A 26,863-nucleotide genomic window follows, 5' to 3' on the forward strand; every position below is an offset into this window, starting at 1 on the left:
ATGTCTGTCTTTTCTCTTTTTGGTCTTGGTAAGTCTGGCCAGAGGCTTATCAATTTTATCAGTCTTGTCAAAGAAGCAGCTTTTGGTTTTATTAATATTTCTCTATTGTTTTCTGTTTTAATTTCATTGATTTCTGCTTTAACTGTTATTTTCTTTCCTTAGCTTATGCGTAACTTAAGCATACTTCGCTCTTCTTTTTCTAGTTTCTAAAGGCAAAAGCTTAGATAATTGATTTGGAACCTTTTTTCTCTTCTAAGCATTTAATGCCTAAATTTCTCTCTAAGCACTCCTTTCAGTGAACAGCACACATTTTGACATGTTGTATTTTTAATTTCTTCACTCAAAAAATTTTTTAATTCCTCTGAGACTTTCTCTTTGGTCCATAGATTATTGGGGGGGTGCTTAATTTCTGATATATGGGGATTTTCCAAATATCTTTCTGTTATTGATTTCTAGTTTAATTACACTGTGGCCTGAGAACATACTTTGAATGCTATGTAGTCTTTTGTTTTATTTCACAGAATATAGTACATATTGGTGAACGTCCCATGGGCACTTGAAAAAAAAGTATGTCCCACTACTCTTGGGTGGAATGTTTTACTTACATCAATTTGGTCTAGTTGTTGATAGCATCATTCAGGGCTTCTATTTCCATAATAATTATGTCTGCTTCTTCTATTAATTACTGAGAGATGATTGTATATTCCTCCTTTTAGTTGTGTATCTTCTGCCTCATGTCTGTTGAAGCTCTCCTGTTAGTTGCATTCATAATTTGGTTGGTTATATTTTCTTAGAAAACTAAACCCTTTATCATTATGTATTATACCTCTTTATCCCTAAAATAATATCTCTTGTTTTGAAGTTCACTTTGATAGCGTAGGTACTCCAGATTTTTTTTAATTAGTATTTGCATGGCATATTATTCTTTATCCTTTTACTTCTAACCAATCTGTCTCTATAATTAAGGTGAGTTCAGTTGTTCCATCTGTCCTTTGCTTCCTTTTTTCCTTTTTTCCTGTGATTTCTTGTGCTCATTGAGAATTTCTTTATTATTTTATTTTATATTTCCTATTGACTTATTATTCATTCCTCTTTTAAAAATATTCTCAGTAGCTTCTCTAGGGTTTACAATACACATCTTTAATTAATCGGAGTCTGCCTTCAAATATTATACTTCTTCCTATGTTTTATGAGGACCTAGCAACAGTGTATTCCCAATTCCTCCCTTCCATCTTTGTGCTATTGTTTTCATATTTTTCACTTTTACATGTGCTATAAATACAGAATACGTGGCACTATCATTGTTTTCCACAGTGAAGAGTTATCCTTTAGAAACATCATAAATAAGAAAAGAAATGAATTTTATTTTTCCTTTATTTACTTACAAGGTCCTCATTCCTCTATGTTGATCCAAGTTTCAGTCCGATATATTCTTTCTGCATGAAGAACTTCTTTTAACATTTCTTTTTTCTTTTAAGATTTTATTTATTTGACAGAAAGATACAGTGAGAGAGGGAACACGAGCAGGGGGTGTGGGAGAGGGAGAAACGGGCTTCCCGACAAGCAGGGAGCCCAATGTGGGGCCTGGGGCTCAGGGTTCAATCCCAGGACCCTGGGATCATGACCTGAGCCAAAGGTAGACACTTAATGACTGCCCCACCCACACTCCCCTCTTTTAACATCTGGTAAGAAATTCCCTCAGTTTTTGTTAGTCTGAACCAGTCTTTTACTTCTTTTTCCTTTTGAAAGAGATTTTTGCTGTGTGTAGGATTCTGGGTTGGCAGGTTTTTGTTTGTTTTTCTTTCAGCACTTTAAAGATGTTACTTCATGTCTTCTGGCTTACATTATTTCTGAGAAGACTGTTGCAACTCTTCTCTTTGTTCCATAGTATGCAATTTCTTTTTTCTCTGGCTGCCCTCCTGTTTCCTCTTTGTCATTGGTTTGCAGCTAGTTTGGAATATGATGATGTTCTTAGGAGTGTGGTGTGTGTGAGATCATCCCTACTTTGTGTTCTCTGAGCTTCTCGGGTCTAACATTAAATTTAGATAAGTCTTGGTCATTATTTCTTCCACTATTTGTGTCCCTGTCTTTGTCCTCTACTTCTAAGATTTTAATTATGCATACATTAGAATGTTTCAGAATGTCCTGAGATTCTTGGCTGTTATATTCTGTTTTTCCCCCTCACTCTTTTTTCCATTGTGTTTCCATTTTGGTCATATATAATGACCTACCTTTAAGTTCACTGTTTCTGCCTCATTTGTCTGAGTCTATTGATGAAACTCTCCAAGGCATTCTTTATTCTCGTGGCTTTCATTTCCAGAATTTTGATTTAATTCTTTTTTTTTTGAAGCTATTGTCTCTCCATTGATATTAACCATCTGATTTTACATATTGTCCACCTTTTATATTAGGGCCATTAACATATTAATCATATGTACTTAGAATTTCCTGTCATTTCCAACATCTGTATCATATCTATATCTGGTTCTGATGATGATTCTCTCTTTGGAATCTATTTTTTCTGTCTTTTTATATGCCGTGTAATCTTCTGTTGAAAGCCAGCCATCTTATATAGGCTAATAGAGACTGGAGTAAATAGTTTTTGGCCTTAATACAGACATACCTATCCTTCTGCTAGGCCTTTAATGTAGTGGCATAAATTAATCTAGGTTTGGGTTACTATGTTTATCCTCAAGGCCTGAAATTCTTACAGGGATACCTAGTGTTTTGAGTGGATGGAAGCGAATTTACCAGAGCACTAGCTGTTTGATTCTGAATTTTAGGCCTTCTTGAATTGTACCTAAGAGAGTCTCTTGATGTTCTCTTGTTTCTCTCCCCTCCCTCTCTCAGTAGTATTCTGTTGTTATTCAAATCGTGTTGGCTTGGCAGTGGGAGAGAGGTAGTGTGGGAGTTTATTCTCCATGTTTTGAATAAGCCTGTCTTAGGCCCATACTGTATCTCTGGATTAGGGAAGGGTTAGGTCTCTCAGTTCTCTTGTCCCTACCCCCACTATATTGTGGACCCAGTATATAATAATTCTGTCCCTCCCGGATTTTTTTCCCCTTTGGTTGCTTTCACCCTGGTGCAGTGAGTTTTCACCTGTGCCCTAGGGCAGTCATGCTTGCTATGCCTTCCCTCTACAGAATAAGGCTTTCCCACCCCCGAGGGGTGCCTGGGTGGCTCAGTGGGTTAAGCCTCTGCCTTCAGCTCGGATCATGATCCCAGGATCCTGGGATTGAGCCCCGCATTGGGCTCCCAACTCTGCGGAGAGCCTGTATCTCCCTTTCCCTCTGCTTGCTGCTCTGTCTGCTTGTGAGCTTTCTGTATCTCTCTGTCAAATAAGTAAATAAGAAAATTTTTTTTAAGATTTTATTTATTCATTTGACAGCGAGAGAGATCACAAGTAGGCAGAGAGGCAGTCAGAGAGAGACGAGGAAGCAGGCCCCCTGCTGAGCAAAGAGCCCAAAGCTGGTCTCGATCCCAGGACCCTGAGATCATGACCTGAGCTGAAGACAGAGTCTTAACCCACTGAGCCACCCAGGCACCCAGTAAATAAAAGCTTTTTTTAAAAAAAGGGGAAAAGGGCTTTTCCCCCTCTACTGGAGATAGGAGAAATAGATTCAACTGGAGTTTCCTGCTCCTACAAAACTGCTCTACCCCTCGCCTAGGTCTGCAACATGATGGGCCGCCTAAGGCCATCTTTCCAGTCTTTTCCGTGAAAACTTGTTGGGATTGTGGAAAGAGCTTGAATGAAGCGCAGACTCCCCAAACCCTGTGGTCTCTAGGGATTTCATACTTGCCTGTCATCCCATATTTAGTCTTCAACAACTTAACAGCTATTTTAGTTCAACTCTTCTTATTGGTGTTCAGTGGTATCCACACCTGGTGAGTACTTCGCGTTCTCTTTCTCTCTGCAGACATCATCTCTTCTTAGGTTTGGGACCTGTTGCTTGCTCTGTGACCTCAGCTCTCTGTTAGTCTGTACAAAATTTGACGTTAATCCAGGTACTTTCCTTGTAAGGATGAGAGGGACGTTCCTTCTAGCCCTCTACATCACAAAGCAAAACCCTTCCCTTTCATTTTAATGGTTAAACTGTATTATGTTAAATGAATGTGTGATGTATCTTATTTAACCAATTTCAATCCCATATTATTTTACTGTTAGGCAATTTTCCATTTTTTCTGTTACAAACAAGGTTGCATGATTCTTATAGGTAAATCTATCTTTGATTATTTCCTTTCTCAGTTTACAACCTCATTAAAGAGAACAGGCAGGCTTACCAGGGTCAGTTAAGAAAGAGCACAGGTAGGATATAATGAATGTCCCGAATGGCATTCTCAGGTGCAATCACAAGGACGAGTCATAACAGAATAATAATGGTACCTCACGTCCGTGTGTAGAATAGCAATACCTCCGCCCCTAGTAAAACTTTGGGTCTTAACAATAATTCCCCATTCTCCATATTAGGAAAACGAGAACTGGAGGACTTGCACCCATTAACCCAGAGCCACACGGCTGTTACGTGAGGGAACTAGGACTTGACTCTAAGGGCAAGTCTTCATAAAGGAGAAGGTGGGCCTGAACTGAACCTTGAAGGATGGATCGCCTGATGTCAGGCAAAGACAGAAGATGTTTTCTGGGGAGGTAGCACATCTCTTGAGACACCCATATAGAGTGTATGTATGTCTGTGCAACCCACAGACGCACATGGTGACACTGAAAAAGGCTTGGACTAATGACTTCTGTCACAGATGTGCTTCTCTTTCTCATTTTAGAATAAAGGATACCCATAGCAGATTATCTAGGTGATTAGCACAATGTGTCTGATTTGAAAGTAGGAAGCCTGGGCTCCGCTCCTGCCTGAAGCGCCCTGATTTAGCCCACGGGCTCCGCCCAGCCCAGGAACCCAGCCAACCTGCCTTCACCCAACCCAGGAGTGTTCAGTGTTTGGGTGGGAAGGAAGATGCGTTCCAGCTGTCCTAAACAACAAAGACAAGCAGAAGATGGGGTCGTTTTCCTTTTCTTCATTGAAGTAAACCTGACCTTCTGGTAGGAGAGTCTGTCTTGCATCGGAAATGGTTTAACCAAATCACAACAGGAAACAGCTCTGGTTCCTGCGCCCAGCTTGCTCCAGGTCCTAACGGGCAACCGGGGCACCCCATCCCTACTTCCTGCAGCTCTGGGTCTCGCAGGTAGCTGACCCAAGGACTCTTGGCAAAGAAAGGGTGCTGGACTCTGCCTTTGGGATTTCTGTTCTCTCCGAAGGGCCTGAAGGAGAGTGGCTATTCGCCAAAGGAGGAAGAACCACTAATCCAATCATCGGGAGCCCTGTCTCTAAACGTAGTTAATTTCTATTTAATTGGCCAGTAACTACATTTAAAATAAACACCAGTTGGAAATCAAAAACAGGAGGATAAAGGATGAGCAATTGTGTAAACAGGGTAGAATTACTAGACCCAAACAAAGTTGGGGGAAAGTGAGAGACAGGCTGCCCCAGAGAAAACAGGCTCGGGAGAGGAGGGATGGCTGGCGAGCAGCTGGGCCTCGTGAAGCTCATAAAGATTTCTATCAGCTCTTCCCTGTGTTTGCCGGCGATCAATAAAACTAAGCACCAACTGGCCTTTAATTATAAAGTATGTATTCCTTTGTTAAATAAAAATTAAAAGCACATGTAAAGAGTGATTTTAAAACTGTCAACCAGAGTACGAGTTTGGCACAGGCTGCTACAGGCTCAGCGACAGAGCCACAGCTTGGACGGCTGGAAGGGCTTCCAGAAACCCTGGGGCTCCCAAGGCACTTGCTGAGCCCTGGAGCCGCTGGCCTAGGGCCTTGCGGCAACTGGGGGTGCTCGCCTGGGGGAAGAATGTGGAATCCACTGGGCTGGGGCGAGGCTCCTTGTACTGCCAACCCATCCCGTCTTTGTAATCCCTGCCTTTCTGCACCACCCAGGATGTGCCAGTGTGTCTTGTAAAGACTCATCCCTTGGCCTGGGCTGCCTTCCACGCTGGTGGAGTGTGGCGCGGTGGGGGGTGCTGGGCTCTGTGGTGGGGCGGGGCAGGTGGGGAGGAGATGAGGAAGGGGAAAGGGAAGCAGAGAGAGGCGATCCCCCAGGCTGTAAGCAAGCTTCAAAATGGGCTTTCCTTTAAGGCAGACATTTTCTAATTAAACTTTAAACCCAAACCCTTGTCCTGTCCCCCCCAAAATGCAGGCTATGTGTCTCTCTCCTGGTTCCCAGGAAATTATGTCTTCTTTATCCTTCATTAGAAGCTGGAAGGAATCTCCTTTGAAGATAAAATTCAGCTCGCTGCCGAATTTTTCTATGATTCATTTGGACCCCGTGCATATTCATCAGGGGAACAAAAAAGCCCTGTGAGAATCAGTTAAGAAGAAGGAAGGGCCAGGAGCCTCAGGATAAGTAGCACTTCTCATCAGACCTGCTGCCCGGGGATGTTAAAGTGCTTTTTAAAATGAGGACTAATAAGGCCACTCAGCATTTACTGCTTTCTAAGAGCCTTGGCTAAATTAATTATGGCACACAATAACCCTGTAAGGTTTAAAAAAAAAAGAAAGCGAGAAAGAAAAAAAATTCCTAGTATTTTGAAAGCAACTGCTGATCCACAAAGAGGGAGGGAACGTCCCCCAGAACCAAGATTAAAACTCCACTCCCTTCCTGTCATCAAAGGCCAGCTTGTTTGTCTCTGGGTAGGGCCTTGGGAGAGCCGGGCACTCTGGGGGGAAGCGGCTGGGGCCGCTCGCTGCACAACTGGGGCAATGGGAATGCAGGCTAGGCGTGGGGGGCTGTTGAGGTTTTGTTTACTAATTACATATTCTGGGCTTAAGTGGTCAGGCATCAGCGAGGCCTCCTGCTCAGGGACGCAGACCCCAGGCAAGGCCTACCCAGGAGGGACTGGCTTTACCCTGGGCCACCCACACACTGGCACGGGCTGCGCGCAAGGAGGCCAGCTCCCTTTCTACATTAGCTACGGCCGGGATTCCGAGTCACATCTGCAGGGCCGGAATGAAAGCCTGTAATTCCCACAGAAGCCGGTTCTTGGAGTCGGAGCCGCAGATAACTGTTTGTTTTCTATTTCTTTTCAAGGTGATTACACATCATTTGGTCGTGGGGAAAGCCACGGCTATCAGGAAAGGAAGAGGCTGGGTGAAATATTGGAAAACTCTGCAGGGCAGGCCTGTGAGTCACTGGGGAGAAGCCGTGGCTCCCTCCCCGCCAATCTGAGGATCTGTCTGAGAAGAACCCAATGGGACCCCAGGCTTCCTAGAAGGCAGTTTAATTCTGAAAATAAAGCAGCACTTCACTTCCTGTGTGCTGGGTGGGGAATTGTAAAACAGGACACAGTCAAAACAGTCGTGACCGCCAAACTGAAGTCAGCCCCAAGCTAGGCAGGTGCCCCCAGGAGGCTGCCTGGGTGGGGGGGGGCAGGCATCAGTGGCCCCGCTGCAGTCTCCCCCAGGAAGGCTCGTTCCATTCCGCTGAAGATGGCCCAATGTTTTATTGACTACAAACTGGGGGATTGAGCTGGTTGGTAAACAAGTTTGGAGTGCTATTTTTTTTCTTGCTGTGTTTATGTTTTATACATGGAATAGTTTTAAATATTTTTTAATTCAAAACACTCCCGAAATTCTGCAATTTGAGGGAACAACTACAAAAGTTTCATAGCAACATTTGGACACTTGAAAGACTTTATTTCAGGGACTTTAAGGGTGATAAATGGAAGAAGGGACAACTTTTATTAACTATAACATTTTAGCAGCCGAATCCGGAGATCAAAACCAAGAGCAGGCACTCCACATTCATATTGGGAAGCGCCTACAAAAACATTCTTCTGTCAGCTTTGAAATGTGGAGGCTTCATCTTTTCATCTTATCAAGGAAAAATATGCTCAAATTCCCGAATAGGTATTCAGTTAGTAAAACGGGGGGGTGGGGTGGTTGGGGGGGCGCCTTCTCATTGGGACCACACTCTGCAGACTTATCTGGTCAAAGATCCCTGTGGTCCAGGCTGTGGATGGAAGGGGTGCCCTCGGCTGCAGGGGGCCGCAGCGTCTCAGGGATCGGCTTTCATAGATGTAGGCAGGAGAACAAAGGGCAGGCTTCATCTGCATGCACCCTACAGGCCCCTGGCCAAGGAGGGGGGCTCCATTCCAATGCCCGTCACATGGCCTCTGTGGCATAAAGGCCTTTTAATAATTCTGATTTTGAATATCAAATTGAAATGAAAAGTGCACTTAGGAAGGAGAGGCTCCGTCCACACTGAAAAAACGTGTTCTATGCAAACAGGTTGGGCAGGCGCTGGGCTCTTGCCTGCCTATGGTTCTCAACTTGACTGCCCGTTGCGTCACTGCTCTCAAATGTACTGATGCCTGGCTCCACACCCCTCCCCCCTCAAGAGAGTATGATTAATGGACCTAGTGCGTGGCCTGGGCATCTGGACTTTTTCCAGCTCTCCAGGTGATTCTTTTTTTTTTTTTTTTTAAGATTTTATTTATTTCACAGGGAGAGAGAGATCACAAGTGAGCAGAGAGGTGGAGGTAGGGGGTGGTGTGCAAGAGGCTCTCTGCTGAGCAGAGAACGATGCAGGGCTCGATCCTAGGATTCTGGGATCATGACCTGAGCTGAAGGCAGAGGCTTAACCCACTGAGCCACCCAGGCGCCCACTCTCCAGGTGATTCTAATGTGCAAACTTGAGAACAGCTGCCTAGGGATTTGGTGCGGCATTCAAGGCCTCTCATAATGGAGTCCCCGCCAAACCTTTTGACCTTTTTCTTCCTTCACCCCCAGCTCAGCCTGTACGTGAGGCAGAGACCTTTTCGTTGTGCCCTGAATGTACTTGGCTCGCGCGTATTTCCATACTTTCAGGCACACATATTGTCTCACTTTGGGCACCAAAAAAAGCCCAGCTCAAATGTCCTCCTCTGTGCAACTGTCCCTAATCTTCCCCCCACTTCACCACCTTTCCCTTCAGTCACAGGACACTTTGTGCCTCGCTTTCTTAGAGCATTTCTCACATTACGTTAAAGACATCGGCTTATAGGCCCACCTGCTCTCCCTCGCCAACAAAACATGGCCCGAGGTTTCAGCAATCAGCACAGGGCTCAGCAGGGCATAGGTTTCTGCGAGTGCTCACTGAACGAGTAAGTTAATGGATGAGTGGAAGCATGCGTGCTGGTCTTGCACATAGTTGATATCCTATCACATAGAGCCCAGTGCTCAAACCAGGGTCACCTGGGAGACGGAGTCAGCAATGTGGGGTGGCCGATCTACATCTGTGTTTATCAAAGTGGGCTTCCGCGACCAGTAGCCACCAGTAGCGACTATATTATCTGAGAACTTGTTCCAAAGGCAGAATTTGCATTTTAATAAGATCCCAGGGTACTTCATATGCATAGTACAGTCTGAACTGTAATTTTAAACAAGCTCCGGGCTGATTCCCATGTAACCAGTGCTGAGCCGCAACGGAGACCCACTGCTCTAGACTTTCATTTACTGTGTCTCGTAGACCTTGTGTGATTGCCTAATGGCTCCTTCTGTTATCCCTTCTCCCTACACAACAAGGCCTTGATTTTGCTCAGGATCAGCACTTCACCCACCAAGCCTGTCCCTCGAGGAAGCTTGACCCCACCTCCAGCCCGAGATCTAGGCCTGATTGGTCAAAGGGACATCGCATTCCGCCCCGCCCCCAGCAGGGATTCGTTCAGGAATGGACATGTGGCCAAATTCAGGTTAATCAAATAGGAGCGTAAGTATGTTGGGGGGCAGTCTAGGAAAAGTTTTCTCTTTCCAAAGAGAAAGCCACAGGGGAGAGAAACAAATCTCTCCTTTTCGAGATGTTGTTCTGCCTCGATGTTGTGCCTTGGAACTACAGCTGCCATCTGCTACCTGACCGATGAAGAAAGCCAACACTGAGGGATCAGAGCGGAAATGGGAAGGACCTGGGTCTTAGGACATCGTTGAGCTCTTCTGTCTCTGGACTTTTGTTTGTTTGTTTCTTTGTTAGTTTATTACTGTTTAAGAGATTTCTGTTCTTTGCAACCGAAAGTTGTCATCGATATACTGAACATTTTACTATATTCAGTCAACCAATATTTGAGTGCCTACTGTGAGGTACTGTGCTAAGTACATTACAAGTACTATCCTAACCCTCAAGCAATCTGAAAGTCAAGTATCGATATTCCCATTTTACAGATGAGGAAATGGAAACTTGAAGCAACCCAATGCCCGGTTCAGTCAAATATCTAGTAAGTGTTAAAGTCAGAATTTGACCTGGGTTTGACTCGAAAGCAAATGTTCTATCCACTCTATCATGCTTTCTAGTTTGAATGGCTTTATTACATGAACTTTCAGTATATCAGCATTTCTCAACTTTTTAGACTCAGGACACCTTTACGTTCTTAAAAATGATAGAGGATCATAAAGTGTTCTTATGTATTTAGGTGATATCTATTGCTATTTAACACAGTAAAAATTAAAACTGAAAAATTTAAGGTGTTTAATTTAAAAATAACATTGATTAGCCCATTTCATGCTAACATAATATACTTTCATGAAAAATAACTATATTTTCCCAAACAAAACAAAGTAGTGAGAAGAATGACATTGCTTTACATTTTTGCAAATCTCTTTAACATCTGGCTTAATAGAAGACAGCTGGATTCTCTCTGCTTCTGCATTCAATCTGTTGTGATGTGTTGTTTTGGTTGAAGTATACAAAGAAAATCTGACTTCAGACAGATATATCATTGGAAAAGAGGGGGCTATCTTATGAGCCTTTTTGGAAAATTGTGCATATTCTTTGACACTATACCAAAACTGCACAAGTGGTAGTTTCTTAAAAGTTAGTTGCAGTGTGGACCCTGAACCCAAATGAATAAAATTTTCATCTCGGTTGCATTAGAATTCATGGGTCTGCCTATACTTTGAAGTGACCTTTACCCATGCATAATTTAGTCACATCAGGCATTGGTCATTTAGAAAATGTTGATTCACTGACTTATGCAAACCTTCCCAAAGCTGAGGTATTACTCATACAGTATCACAAATTGCATTTGTCAATATCACCATCGGTATCATCAGTAAAGTCTTTACTGGCAAAGCTGTGAAGCTCAGGATAGTTGATACAAATTTTCCAAAGTCTTAATTTTTATTTAAAGTCTTCATTTCTACCACTGGCAACAAATACTGTCAGTTATTTTCTTTGAAGGGTGGACTCACTTGCCAACTTTTGAGAAAATGGCTGCCAAATATCCAAGCCAAAATAACGGTCATGTGTCTCTCGACCATTCTTTCAGGTAGAAGCAGTGCTCCACAAAAGTGGCCAGTTTAGTTGGTAACTCAAACAATGTCACGAGTGCTTTCTCTCGGGACAAACATGGTACTTTGGAATACAGCAGATTTTTTCAATGTGTCTTTCCCATTTCAGGACATAGACGGTTAAAAAGACCGGTACCTAGAGGTCGAGACTTAATAAAATGAGTATTTTCTATGGTCCCTCAAGGACATTCTTAAAGGAAAGGAGCAGGGGTGTGGTTGGACTGCAGGGATGAGGCAGTGAAGAATGCAGTGCCTACTGGGATGGTTCGGTGCCATCGGCTTGATTTGCACTAAGACACTCGTGCTCCCTCCCCGTCCTCCACCATCACTTCTAGGTCATCAATGCAAATGCCAGTAAGGTGAAAAGAGGAAAAGAACATCTTAATATTATCATGAAAATGGCTTTGACTCCTGGGCCACCTGCAATAGGGCTGGGCTTCCCAAGGCTCTGCAGCCCACCCTCGGAGAACTGCTACTCTAGGTAGTCTGGTGACCAATGAGGCCTCCTAGGAGAAACCACGGAGACAAAATGATTGTTGCCAGGCCCTGGAAGAGACAGAGTTCTGTGTCACACCATGGTCTGGTCTCTCCTCTGAGTCAAGGTGACTTTTGCCTCAGGCACTGCTGTCACAGGCAGGGCTTTACAGAGGAGCCTTCGGAGTGTCCTGGAGCTGGGGTGCTTGTGAAGCCTGGGGCCAGGGGACACAGGAAATTGGCTCCCCCGGTCCACATGCTGCCAGTTACAGACACACACAGTGCAGATCCACAACTATCCTGTTGCCCTATGCAGCCCGTTAGGCAATTTAACTTGTACTTGGCTTAGACATGCACTATTTAATGTGATCTGATTTCTACTTATAATTTTTAAAATACTCTGCATGAAGTTATCAAAGCCTTTTCCCTGGGATAAAATTTCTCAGATGCTGAAGAACTATTAAATAACAAAGGTTTTGTGTCCTTCTGGGGAGGCATGGAGACCCTTCTCTCCAGCAGCCTCCTTCCTCTGTAGCTTGCCAGAACAGGCGTGTTGGCAACACGAAGCACCCTGTTTCCAGGAAAGAAAACCCATGTCCTTGAGCCAGAACAAAATCTCTAAGGGCTGGGGTTTTTTCTTTCTCCCGCTAGAGACGGAAGAATGACAATGGGTTGCTTGAATCCCTACAGTGGGAAAAACCATCCAGAAATTCCAGCCTGCCAGACCTCTCCATGTCAGAGATGCTGTTCCTCCAGTCATGAATACACAGAGGAATTCTCCCTGGCACATCTGAAGGGTTAAAAAAGGATCCTGCTCCTGATTAGCCATGATGCTGGGGCTAACTAAAAACTGGGGAAAAGGCCAGTCATGCTGCTGGCCTGCTGTAGTGGCTGAACACATTTCTAAAAGCACAGAAGCAAGACCTCCCGAAAGACTGACCTGAATTTGTCCCGCGAATGGTAGTTTCTGCCTTGTTGCTGCACTGCTGTGGGAAAAAAAAAAAGAAAAAGTCATGATCAGAACATGGCAGGGAAGGAAGCTCCCAGATCCTCAGAGGAATGGCTCTGAGTGTTAGCAAGTTTTTCCTAATATGTGACCTAAGATGTTCTTTCCTTCAGGACCACACAGGCTTTTTTTTTTTTTTTTTTCTTTCCTAAACACAAAACACAACTGCATCGTACATTCCTCCCCTCACTTCTGTGCTGGGAGCACAAGAGTTATAGTGATCTCCTTGGCTCTGGGTCTCTAAACCTTCCATTGAATTTCTCTAACCTCACACTCCAGGACTAGCCCAAGCCTTGCAAGGGAGGGAGGAGGAAGCAGGAGCTATAAGCCTACATGTTCAGGGCACTAAGTTCCCAGATCTGGATCGGATTAGTCTGATCTATGTGCCACTCGTGGCCTCTATATGCTTTCAGGTTTGCACACGAACTAGTGCTTCCTGTGACCTGCCTTGGACCTCCCCATCCCCCACTGTCCCTTTCCTTTTTACCTTGAGCTTTTGCTTGGTACTTTAGCTCTTATTATTATGGTGGCAGAATGCTTTCCCTCCCCCCTCCCCAAGCACAGTTGTGGTACATTATTTCTGTGCTGTATTAGGAGGAATAATGGAGTAATAATTTGGGGGAATGTATATTCTAGTTCTGTCACTAAATAGTCATCGATGTGGGAAAAGTCACACACCTGTTCCGGGCTCCCCTGATAGGGGATTGGGAGAGGGTTACCCTCGCAGTGGTTCATAAACCTGGAGACCAGAAATAAATTTTTCTGCAGGTCCTCTCCCCTACTTCCAGCACTTCCTTCTATGGTCCTTTGACAACAGCCTCGTTTCCCTGTGCAGAGACCAGCTTTGTGGACCGCTGGTCTTGACGGGTTCTAGATTCTTCTCAGTCCTGAAATGTGTCTTCTCTCTGTCTCTACAGATGCAAGGGGACGGTGCTGCTAGCTTGCATTTACCTTGTCAAAGCCTCTGTGCCTTCCAGGTGGTCCACATGGTTTTAGACCACCCCCTATCGCTCCAGGCTGGAGTCTGGACCTTCCACAGCCTAAAAGAGAAGGGCAGTTTCGTGATTTTTAAGGTATCTCATTTATTTAAAAGAGTGAAATGTGGACTCTGAGAAGTCAGGTGGTGGCGAGCACTCCCAGCTTTGGTCAAAGGACAGCAGGTAAACAAGGCACCCACATTCCTCAGGTGCCATGTCCCAGTAGCCACACAAAGAAGCTTCTGGAAAGAAAAGATTCTTACCAGTTTCTGAGGGAGCAGATGACCTCCAAGGCTGCCCAGGGCTGCCCCACACACAGGCACCAGGACCCACTTAGCTTCCTACTCCTGTAGGAAGCATGACAAAGCCCCCACCCACACTGCTGGACCGAATGTTTGAGAACTTGGAGCAGTTGGGAGCACAAACATTTAATCTCTGGAGGTGTTGTTTGGTGCTGCTGTGACCAAGGCCAAAAATGCAGTTTCCTAAATCCCCTGTTCCTTTTGCAGGGCACACACCCCAGATTAAAGAAAAAGAAAAGAAGTACGGAAAATAAACAGGGAGAGAGCCAGTGCACTATGCACCTCTTAGACAAGAGGGAAAATCTGGGTGGCTTTATGGAAAACAAAGACAACCAAACAGGAAAAGAATTCAAGAACACACAAAGGGTTAATCAGACACGTGAAAACGCCACATAAAAGAAAATCCATTCATATGGAAGATAAACATTGAGAAGGGGATTCTGTGTGGTAAGTAACTTAAAATGTTTACTCCAGCAGGCTACTAAGGTCTCCCATTGAAAACAGAAGCATTTAGAAATATGATTTGCCAGCAGGATAAATGCTGAAACAAAACATAAAAAGTCAAGACAAAATTCTGACCACATTTTACTTCAATATTTCCTTAAGTCACCATAAAAAAAATTAAGATACTTCCAGTTAATGTACTTATTAATCTAAGCCTTTCCAAGAGAACCTAAAATGATAACATTGATCAAAAAGTTGGCATCAAGAACCAAAGAAAAACATCTCAACTAGTCGGAAAATCAACAGTGGGATAACTGCTTAAATATTTGAGGGAGCATGATGACCGAAAATCTTAGGGTACTCGATGACTATTTAACCTTGGAGAAATTTTCTGAAATTCCCATGCCTCAGTGTGCTCATACATAAAATGGGACATTACTGTTTCACGGCTCTGTTGTGAGAAAATGAACCATCTACAATGCCACCAGAATTCTAACTCAAATGTAACCTTGAGGGCAGTGAGTGAAACTGTCTCATCTTTAAGAACCCAGCGAATATTTTTTTAGGAAAAAAGAAAGTCTTCCTGAAGTTAGCCAGACAACAAGGAAAAAAAAAAATCAGTTGAGGGGGAAAAAAAATGGCTGACCCAGCTTTCAGCTCTATATCCTCTTTCTAGTAAAGACACAAGGCAGCCATGTTTTATATCTTTTACTAAGAATTCATTTGGAATGCTTTCCGTTTACATTATAAATAAGTTCCAGAATCCAGGGAGTCAAAGAAACCAGTTTCCCTGATGGGATCTGTTGCTTATAGAAAACGTTCCTGTTACCTATTGCCTCAGGAACGCTTGGCCTATTTAAAGGTCGCAGGTGTGTGAGAACAGATGGTATTGAGAACAGGGACATATTCAGGCTGCAAAAAGACTGCCAACAGTCAGCTTGAGGGTGATGCTTTAAGAACAGTGGTGTTTTTTCCTTTCTCTTACTCATGTGTGCATAGCGAGCAGGGTCTCTGTCAGAGCCGTGTCCTGGAGATTTAATTTGTATTTTGTTTTTTCCTTTTCTGTTCTCTAAGAGACCTGTGCCAGATGCTTCAAAATATAGGCTGGCTCAGAAAACCACCTTGGAATCAATGCAGTGAGCCTCCCTGAGAATGGTAGGTATGGAGTGAGTTGTTCCTACTATTGGGGCTTTAAAAAGGAAAGCGAGAATGGAGAGGGAAAGAGATGGAAAAACCGGAAGAGGAGTTGTTTCCTCCTGGACAGGGTGGGGACAGGCTTCCCTAATCTGGGACCGGATGGTGGTTCAGGTCAAAGGGAGGCAGGATGAGGTTGGCCCAAGTCCTCAACCATCAGTCCGGGGCCTTTGCGGGGATCTGAGCACAAGACCTGAGCAAACAGGTCGGGAAGAACATCCAGGGCTTAGTGTTCGGCTGGATACCGTGTGCGGGTCCCTGGCAGACTGAGTGTGAGACCGACGATCACCCGCATCCACAAACGCCTGTGAACTCACCAGCTCCCCTGTGTCCATGGCCAAGATCCCGGCGTGATCCCAGCCCCGCCCCTACCCGCCGCCCTTTAGGGTTTGTTTCGCCAGGGAAATTCAACCGCCCCCCCCTCCCCCCGTTCCTCAGCCCACCCTGTGTCCAGAAGTGGCATTCCGATCCCGAAGGATTACTCAAGGCTGGAACGTCCCCCACTGCCCACCTGGGAGTCCACAGAAGCTAGCAAAGAGCGTAGCGCTCCGGCCGGGGCCAGTGTGCTGGGAGCCCTATGCCTGGCCTTGCGGGGGCACAGCAGCCGCTGCTCAGCACGAGGACACCGGAACGGGGGGGGGGGGGGGGGGGACATTGACTGAAAAGCCAGGGAGCTACTGCCCACAGTGCTGGGCTCTCTGTCCAGCTTCTGAGCGTCAGCCCGGACCCACTGGGGCCAGCACTGTCCACAGTCCTTCCGCGGACCCGGAGCAGGCCGGCGCAGCTCCACGCTTCCCGCTCCAGACAACCTAAAGCAGACAAAACCCGGGAAGGGGACGGTGGAATAAGAGTTTTCCTGTTACCCTGGAACTGGCATTTAGAGTCCCAGCTGAAAAGAAGAGGTGCTAAATGCCGCACATTCAAGAGAGTTATTAGAAACCAAAAGCCAGATCTGCTTCCTGCCCTAGGGCCCCGCACTTCCCTGGGCTTTCTACGAGGCCACATCTTAGGTCCACAATCACCGACAGCCACCACCATCACCATCGCTGCTTCTTTTATGGGGGGCAGAGAGGAAGCAGAAGAAGTTATCTAGGTCAGCCACCTCCGGCGGGGTCACAGGAAGAAGTGGATCTCTCCCTGTGCTCCACGTCCATTCCTGCCCCAAGGCAAAGAAGGGGGGGAGGGGCCGGGAGGGCGGCATCTCAGGCGCCAGGTAGACGTCTGCTTAGGCTGTGGACTTGCAGATCGCCCCCTCGCCTACCTGAGCGGGAGATGGTGGCAGGGCTGGGGGGCTGTCCCCGGAAAGATAGCTGGTCTTGAGCTGTCTTGCCAGGATTCTCCCGGAGGGCTGCCCCCTGGCAAAGGAAACCAACAGCAAGAACTGGGAGGGAGCAGAAGAGGTCCCACCAAGCTAGCTCGCCCACATCAGGGAACAGTGTATCCCTTCTTCCCTGTCCCTTCGTACCCCAGCAGCCTGGAGGGTCTTAAAACTCAGCAAGAGAAGGAGCCTGATAGAGAATTCTGAATCCATTGCGAGAACGAGGTTTTTAACTGGACTGCAAGTGACAAGAGAGTAATGGAATCTGCCCGAGATGTGCTAAGGGAGAAGCTTTTCATTTTTCATTTGCTGGTTTGTTTTGTTTGGCTAGAACAAATCAGATTTGCAGGTAGTGATTAGAAAAATGAAAACCATTTCATGTTTGACCCTGCTGAGTTGAGACTGTTCAGTGAACGACTATGGAATCATAAGCAGTGAGAGGCCTATGGAAGCTTGGACTAGAAAAGCTTCCAGATCCTTTCCCACCCTGAGATGCCAGATTTCCTTGTCGCAGAGTATCGGTCGGAAAGAGAACCACGCCCGCCGCCAGTATTCAGTTGAGGGTGGGCACGTCTGGAAGGAAGATGGTGGGATTAGTCAATCCTGGGCTCCTGTCTGAGTCCTGAGGGGAGGGTGGGAGGAGGTGCTGAAAGTCAAACTTCCATTCAAATTGAACTTCCGTTTAAATTGGGTAAGAAAAAAAAAAATAAATAAAATAAATAAATAAATTGGGTAAGAAACTGGAGCTAAAGCCTTGCTCCACGGTCGCCTTTATCTCAGGGCAACCTCTGGGCTCAAGATGAAAAGTTTTGCTTGGCAACCATTGCTTCCAAAGCTGTGCTGTCCAATACAGAAAGTCACTAGTCATCTGTGATGCTTTAAATATAATTAAAACTTCAGTTCTTATATCACACGAGTCACATTTCAAGTGCTAAGTAATCCCAGGCTTCTGTGGCTTCTGTGTTGAAGTGAAGATATGGCCTTGTAACAGAAAATTCTATTAGGCTGCTGTGCTTCAGAGAAAAAGCTGTTTGTTCCAATGATGACAGAGAAAATGGCCAAGCTAGACTTCCAAGTATCACCTGGTATGGTCAAAATGACAAATTCCAAACTTCATGGGCACATTAAATGTTGAAGTGACATCACAGAGAGAGGACAGGAAGCAGTCCTAGAGGACGTGGTGAGCCCTGAGCTCATACATGCCCCTGATGCCTGAGTTCTGCGTTAGGAATTTGAGGGAGACCTTTGTTCCCAGGCACAGCTTGGCATAGACACTGGTCCCCAGGGAGGTGATGGCGGTACTCAGGGGCAGTGAGAGCGCCTGGCGGCAGGAGTTCCACTGTGCCAATTACTTCCCTTCTGGGAGCTCTCAAAAATGGTGTGAGATTTGAGGGACAAGAGCATGGAACGTATGCGTTGTAATTTTGTTTTCATCACTGGGAGAGGAGAAGTAGCGTGAGGCCTGGAACTTACCTGATGCTGTGTGACTAATTCCTCCAAAACTTACTGGCTTAAGACAACAATAGCTATTTATTATCCCTTACAGTTTCTCACAGTGGGTCAGGAATTTGGGGCCAAATTGATAGGGTGTCTCATGGGGTTGCGGTCCAGATACCAGTGAGGGCCTGGGGGATGAGGGTGATCATTCAAAGGCGTATCTGGAACTGGGGCCCACTTCCAAGGTAGTTCACTCACACACCTGGCTTATTGGGGTCAGCTATTCGTGGGAGGTCTGAGTGCTCTCAACGTGGACTTCACACGGGCTTCCTGAGTGTTCTCACAACATGGTGGCTGGCTCGCCCCCGAATGAGAGATTCAAAGCTTTGAAGTCACACAGACTTGTACTTCTGCCGTATTCTGTAGTCACACAGACCAGCCCTAATTTGGTGTGGGAGGGAGTTCTACTCGGTGAATACCAGGAATACTAGGAGGCGAAGTTTATTGGGGCCATCATGGAGGCTGGCCACCACATGGTCACACAGAACCACGGCCTACATATTATCAGAATGCGTGACTGGAAATCTGTCAGTGGCAAGTGACCAAAACCTACTTTAAATTGTCTCAAGAAAAAGCAAATCAAAGAGAATTTGTCTACTAGCACGGATAACCGAAGTCTTGATGTTGTTGGATGGAGGCTCTTCAGGGGCGTCCCCGGGGTTTGGTCTCATTCTCAGATCAGCCTTTCTCCTGTGGTGGCGAGATGGCCACCAGTAGCTCCAGGCTTGTATTTCCAGTTTAAAAAGAGAAAGAGACTGCCTCTTTCCTATCAGAACCAACAAAAATCCCAGGGGGCTTCCTTTGCCTAGAATTTTTATTTCTCAACCAGTCACTGATCTCGTTCGAATATGGTACTGATTGGCCAGGCTTAAGTTGTGTGTTATCCCTAGACTAGGTGGCCATAACAACAACAACAAAAGAGGGGGAACGGTGTTGGGCTGGCAAAGTCAACCATGGTTCAGTATAAAACACATCCCTGTCTGTCTGCTTCCATAAACAGAAAATTATATCACAGTACGCTCACCCCCTTCTGAAGACTGACGAGGCCAAACTTCCAATCCAGAAACATGTCGTTGTTTTCCATCACCCTTCTTATAGAACCAGATGTAGACATTCCTCCGGGAGATTTATTTCACACAGACAAGGTTAGAGATTTCTCCCGGTTGGGTAAACCTCTGATATCTCTAAATCTGGACGGGGCTTCCAGGAGCCACGGCTTTGGTCAACACCGATCCCAGTACCTAACTTGCGGTGTCCTCTATTGTGTCTCTCTGCCAGCAGGTGGGAAGAGAGTAGCCACCCAGCAAGACCTTACAGATGCGTGATTAAAATTGCTTTATTAAAGAGAAATATGTATAAGTGCGGTGTAATAAATACAGTAACAGCCTGCTCATCTAGACCCTGGATGGCTGATTTATGATGTATTCAACACTTCAAAATACAGACTGTGTTCCTGGATGGGGGAAGGTTTCTGCGGATCAGACCAGGCACTCACACAGCTGCACACTTAACCGCTCATATGAAGGTGTCTTGATTTTAACAGAGCATATGAACATGCGGTTCCATAAGTTCGGGGCTATTGTTTGGCCCATTTCACAGATTTGGGGTGATGGCCACGTATTAAGAAAAGGTCATATGCTTGGTGACACGTATTAAATAAAACAGGTTAGTAGGGAGCATCATTTATAGATGCCTCTCTCAAAAACAGCCTACCAGAGACTTCTTAGGGCATAGAAGGTAACTGGCAGTGCAACTATCCAGGTCTGTCTTATCCCATGGCCAAGCGCAATAAGATGGCTCTGGGGTGCCTTCTGGGTCTGAGATTCTGTAACTTTAGAAATGGTTCTGAGAGGGTTGTCTGTTGGAACTGTCTTCAGAGTTCCCTGTCAGGGCTCAGAACGATGAAGTCTGGGACAGTGCTGGACAGTGCAGGCTCTTTCCAGGGTGATCGCTAATAATGGCCCCGGCAACTCCATGGTGGGTCTCGTTCCTACAGCTACATTTCTCTGGCCCACCTGGCATCCTGGCTGGAAGGACACAGGATCCACTCCCACTCTGGTGCCCACAGACCTCAGCTGCCCTCATCCCCTGCCTCGAGATTACACAGGACACATTCAAAGCATTCTTCCTTTGAAGAAGGTCATCAGCTCTGGACTTGAGGTCAGATGCAGGAATTACTGAGGCTCCCGCTCTCATTTGGTCCCCTGCCCTTGGTTTAGCCGGTTGAGAGAAGAAGCCATTGGCTTCAATGTTTCCTTAACCTTGACAAGCAAACAAGCGGGGGAGAAAAATCCACTGTGTGTTTTCTTCTCTCACAGGGTGAATTAAGAGGCCCTTCTGGATCCTTCTTAGTGGGGGTGGATGTGGTATTGGGAAGGATAAATGTTTTTCAAGACCGCCGGAGTCACTGAGATTATGTGGTTTTCACAGATAGGGTATGTGTGTGTGTTCCATCTTGCAGATTTTCACGACCCAATGCAATCCCCCGAGGCCTGAAATGAAGCTGGAATCATCGTGCCTCTTTGAATGCCAGTATCTCCAAAGAGCTCAGGAATTTCAGTTTCCTGCAACGCAGACCTATGATGTGAAATGCTTCAGTTTCTGACCCTTGGCAATTCTAATATGCCCATTGTTCTTCCCAGACTGGAACGGACCCTTGCATCCATTTAGAAACACTTCGTGCACAAGACAAGGAAGACATCAAGGAAGAATCCAAATATCAAAATTGTCCTTTGAAAAATACAACTGGTTACTGGATTCAAACACTCTGCTGTAACTGGGCACAATATTCTCTTTCAAAGATATTTCTTTTTATGCTTAGGTTTTACAGTGCATGAAGAGCAAACAGACACCCATAGGGGTGTGGTGTTGGCTGGTGCTCGATGGAATTGTGAAGGAAAGAACACTGAATTTCCCCACCCTCCTAGTTTGCAACCTTTCACCACCTCTCAGTGACTCCCCTGCCCCAGATGTCCCTGCTCTAAGGACATTCTCTCCTAACAGGGAACAAACAAGGCTAGGTAAGAAATGAATTCAAAGGGAAAGAATTAGGAATGTGTTGCAATGCTTTATACTGATATGAAACCATACATTTTATTTATTTATTTTTTCAGCGTAACAGTATTCATTGTTTTTGCACAACACCCAGTGCTCCATACAACACGTGCCCTCCCTATTACCCACCACCTGGTTCCCCCAACCTCCCACCCCTGCCCCTTCAAAACCCTCAGGTTGTTTCTCAGAGTCCATAGTCTCTCATGGTTCGCCTCTCCTTCCAATTTCCCCCAACTTCCTTCTCCTCTCCATCTCCCAATGAAACCATACATTTTAAAAGATAACCTCTAAGGAGGGGGCCACTTTGTAGGAACCAGTTTCCTTTTAGGGGCAGGGTAGAATGTCCTAAATTCTTCTCCTCATGAGAATCGCTGGGGTAGGGGCGTGTGCATAAAACATGACCTTCCCCAGCCTTATTCCTGACCTGGGGGAAGAATCTAAAAGTCGGTGTTCTGGGTCATTTTTGTGACTAGCTGAGCTTGGGGATCACTGCGCTCTACACCCACACAGAGTTGAAGGTCCCGTGGAATTGTAGAAATTGTGCTTCTTAGGGAAGGAGATCTATCTGTGTTTGATTTTTTTGGTTCTGTTACTCGACAAGTGGCTTGAGCCTCCTTGAGTCGAACCTGTAAATCGGATTAATTGTCCGGCTTTTGCTGGGTTGTTATGCACGTGGAAATCATGAACATAGAGGCCTGGCATACGATTCTCTGATACAAGGCTACATGCTCAGTTAATGGTAGTTCTCATGAGTGTTGAGTAAGAATTTGCACATGTCAAACATCTTTGTATCATTTCGATTGGGTGTTCAGAATCCTTTTGAAAAAATTTACTTAAATGCTTTCACACAGGAGCACCTGGTTGGCTCAGTCTGTAGAACATGCAACTCTTGACCTCAGGGTTATGGGTTCGAGCCCCATATTGGATGTAGCGATTACTTTAAAAAAATAATTAAAAATCTTTAAGAAGAAAGGAAGAAAGAAAGAAATGCTTTCAAGAATATATAAAAGTGCATAAAATAGGGATGCCTGGGTGGCTCAGTTGGTTAAGCGTCTGCCTTCGGCTCAGGTCATGGTCCAGGGTCCTGGGATCAAGTCCTTCACTGGGCTCCCTGCTCAGCAGGGATCCTGCTTCTCCTTCTGCCTGCCACTCTCCCTTTGTGTGCTTGTTCTCTTTCTTTCTCTATCTCCTTGACAAATAAATACATAAAATCTTTTTTTAAGTACATAAATAATAACTCTTCTTGTACCTATTACCTTGCCTTTACAAGGATCAGCATGTTGACCTGCCTTCTTGTAATTCTGTTCTGTTTTTTAAGCGGTAAGAAATGTAATGATTCCCAAGGTAACCTGTGCTTGGTATTTTAAACCTTCTGAGAGCCAGTGCTCTCAGAATGAATGGGAGAAGGGGGATAATGTATGTTAACATAGGCTAGAAAACATATGCTAGATAACAGACACCAGAAAAACCCATAATAGTTCTGACCATACAAAATTCTGACCATACAAAATTCATCACCACAACTCAGGCCCCTAGGCCCACAGGCATGTCCACAGAGAGGCCTGCGTCCTGGACCACACTGAACGCTGGCAGTGGCATTGTAGAGTTAACTCCGACTAAGACAAATGCTTTTCTAAACTGTGAAACCCATAGAGTGGCTTCAGGTCCAGCCCATCCCTCCAGCCAGACTGTATGTTTTATGCAGAAAACTGTGTCAGAGCCATTCTTCAAGAACAAAAACACCGAGGAGGCTGGAGTCCTGGGCCTGGTGTGCTGGTGAAACATCTGCTATTAGAGAGTATGAAGGACATTCGGAACTTCCTCTTCCCAACAACCTGTGGCAGTCCTCACATCTGCCAGGGGACATGTGGTCCTTGTCGTTGGTTTCTAAGGCTCATCATTCTTGAGTCCTCAGTGTGACGTACTGACGCCCCCAGTGAGAACTCGCGGCTCCTAATGTTTCTTTATTCATAAGTTAATCATTGAATGGGAAGCAGATCAGCAGAATAAACCAGACTCCAAGCCCAAACAAAATATGAATAGGAAGGAAGAAACAAACCAGCAGCGGAGCTCAGAACTCAGCTCTGCTTACTTCAGGGTAGAAATCAGAATTCAGCACCATCCAGCGCTTCTATGAATCCAGGGCTGAAGATGGTTCCCTGGGGCTTGGGCCGCAGGGAAGGGGGTTGCCAGAGCCCTGAGGCCCCACTGAGGTCGCGGTAACTCCGGGGCCCATGAAAAGAAGACACAGACACTCAAAGCGGTGAGGGAGCAGAAGGCCAGCTGAGGGCAAAGCACAAGCTGACATTCAGCAACCTCCTCCCCACCCCCCACCCTCCCCAACATTGTGGGATCTGTGTGACATTTCTCAGGCACTCCTAGCTGCCCAAGAACAAAGGAAAGGGAAAAACAAATGGTTAACTGATAGAGATCACAGTCTTGTAGGACAGGAGTCTCCATCAGTTTGCAACTGTCTTAATGATTTACAAAAAAAAAAAAGCAATCTCCAGAAACCTAGAGACTAATTTCCTGGAGCCCTAACATCATCTTCCCCTCTATGGGGATGTAACCCAGTTACTCCTCACGAGCCCATTGCAGCTCTTTCTGCCCATAGGTCTTGTCCCTGTGGTTTAATAATAGCACCTTTTTCCACCAAAGATGTCTCAAGAATTTTTTCTTGGCCCCACCTTTTCAAACCACATCAAAAGTATGGAAGCCATGTTTGGTTCTCTTGTTCTGACACTGTTCACCTCAGGAATTCTCCAGGAAACCTCAAGGAAATTTCACACATGCAGTCAGACATCTGAAGAAGGCTGCAAATCTCCTGATCCCACGGCTCATCACCCACGCCTCCCTAACATTCTAGAAGGATGGCTTTTCCACAGTGGGAGTGTGGCTTATTTCGAACTTAACCCAGAGCACTGCCTGTCACATACTCACATACTCGCATTCCTGCCAGGTCACTTGCCTGCCCGCCCAGCTCCCTCCCTGAAGGTTGATAACCTCTCCCCACCCCCCAACAATGCCCTGTGACTACAAAGTGATGAGACTTATCTCCAGAGCCAGATCTGGAACTCTGTCTTGTTACTTTTCAGTCACACTGGGCATGTGACGCACTTGGAACACCTCAGAGGACAGAAAGGTCAGAAAGGTGTCATGGTTTACTTAAAGGACTCAAAACTGTTAATCATGGCTAAGAGCAGGGAGGGGGGGAAAGGAAGAAAAAAGAAAGGAAAGGAGGAGGGAAGGAAGGAAGGGTGGGCAGTGGGCCACAAGTTACAAATTATCAAGAAGTCCAGCTCCTATTTTATATTAGTTTAAACCAAAATCATTTCCTTATTTGCTAGGACTGTTTACTTCCTTGGGATAAGCTTTTCATTCAGTCTGAGGTGAGGAGGAATAACAAGTCGGCTAAAAAAAGTTTTCCTTTAAATTGTGGAAAAGTCTCAGAGGATCTCTTAGCAAAGCCAAAGCTTGTTCTGACAGTCTTTGAAGCTGTCTTAACTTCATACTGAGTTCACCTTTGCGTTTTTTTGTTACTGTAATGACAACATGACTTTCTCTCATGCCTTCCCTTTTAACGTTGCTTTCCTCATTATAAATCATCTTATCATAATATTCTTACCCCAAGCGAAGAAAAACTCCAGACAAAATGGGGGATACAAATTTAACCATTCACTTAATTCACTTCCACCCCTTCCCCAACTCTGTCAGCAGCCATTGGACCAAACCTACGGCATCTTCCAGGCCCACTCAGCACAGTGGTCATCACCATATCAAAGAATTCTGTGGTGGTAATTCAGGCAATGGCATCTTGCACCTGAAGTATCTGGACAAGTGCCCGCAGCCACTGGCTGGCCAAGGCTTCTTGGAAAATAAAGGCTCCCACAGGGGCCACCTTTTGTTCTCTTCCCTGTAAATGAAACTCACCGGGTCCTGGAAGCCGCCTGCCCACTTTTGGTAGGATATTCCTCCCTTGAAGGAACTGCAATGAGAAGCCAGAGGAAAGTGCTCCTTCTCTCCCAAGGTCTACACGGAGATCTCTCTCCTGGGCCACCTGGTCCCCCTCTGGTGCCTTTGTACAGCTGGTGTTGACATCAGGTTAATTACACAGTCCTGTGTTTACACACGGATCTCCAGAAAGGCAGGGAGCAAGTTCGCCGTGCAGGGGTGAGTTGCAAAGCTCACTGACTTCATTTACGTGCCCTTAACATCTGAAAGTAGTCTTCCCAAACACCAGCTGGTGGGTGATGCACACACGTGCCCAGCCTACAGGCAAATAGCGTGATGTCCTCTCTGTCAGTGAAGAAATGGGCACAAGGTAGAAGCTTCTGGTCCAAGGCCGCACGGCAAGCATGTCAGCCACAGAGCCAAAGAGGACAGGGTTGGAGGGGGGTGGATAGGCACGTGTTCCTCTGCTCCCACCTGGGCAGCTCCAGCTCCTCTGAGCAGCTTATGCTCTTGGTGTATCTCAAAGCTTGATGAAGGCAAACAACATTGAAGGACGTACATTTGCAAATGCTGCACTCTTTGACTGCTCACCCCTTAGCTTTCTAAAACCTGTATCTGAATTATTGAGGGCCAGCCCTTTGGTGTAATATGTAAGTGGAAGCTTCCTGAGGGCAGGGAATGTTGATGTTTTCTTGGCTATGGTATCCCCGGTGCCTAGACCTATGCCTGGCTCATAGCAGGGGCTCAATAAATCCGAACTAAATGGTGACTGAATTTCAAACGCGTTCTGCTAGCCTTCCATGCTAACAGTTGGGACCTGCCTGCCTGGTGCGCCCTTGTGAGGCCTGTACTCCTTACCCATCTCAGTGATAAAGGCCATTTAAGGGGGCTTTTCGTTGAGCTTCCCTGAAGAAATCACAGAAGACCCCATCTAGAATGGCCTCTATGCTACAGATTATCTTAGCCTATACAAGTATTAGGAGTAGAATGGTTTGTTTAAGCTCCCTCTGCTTTAATGCCTGCTATAAACTGAATTATGTCCCACCCAAATTCATACACTGAAGTCCCTTACCCCCAGTAGGAGAGTATCTGGAGTGGGGCCCTGTGTTCTCTCTCCCCTCTCTCAATTTTTCTCCCTGATACAGTGACAACGCGGCCATCTTCAAACCAGAGAGACGGTCCTCCCCAGAATCTGGCCATTTTGGCACCCCGATCTCAGACTTCCAGCCTCCAGAACAGTGAGAAAATATATGTCTGTTATTTGAGCCACCTGATCTGTGGCATTTTGTTACAACAGTCCAAGCTGACTAAGACAAA

At 45.8% G+C, this 26,863-nt stretch overlaps 1 protein-coding gene across 1 annotated transcript in view; it reads right to left on the minus strand.

Moving 5' to 3' along the window:
* The window catches only part of LEKR1 (leucine, glutamate and lysine rich 1), a 298,468-nt gene extending 272,430 nt beyond the window's left edge, over positions 1-26,038 (minus strand). The window contains exons 1-3 of the mRNA XM_046002022.1: positions 25,526-26,038; positions 13,761-13,849; positions 12,744-12,789 (exon numbers count right to left, since the gene is read on the minus strand). The gene's annotated coding sequence lies outside the window, so the exon portion shown is untranslated. The remainder of the gene's footprint in view (positions 1-12,743; positions 12,790-13,760; positions 13,850-25,525) is intronic.
* Positions 26,039-26,863: the final 825 nt, after the last annotated feature.

This window comes from Meles meles, chromosome 4 (genome assembly GCF_922984935.1).
Source record: "Meles meles chromosome 4, mMelMel3.1 paternal haplotype, whole genome shotgun sequence".
In the NCBI taxonomy this organism is placed as follows: Eukaryota; Metazoa; Chordata; class Mammalia; order Carnivora; family Mustelidae; genus Meles; species Meles meles.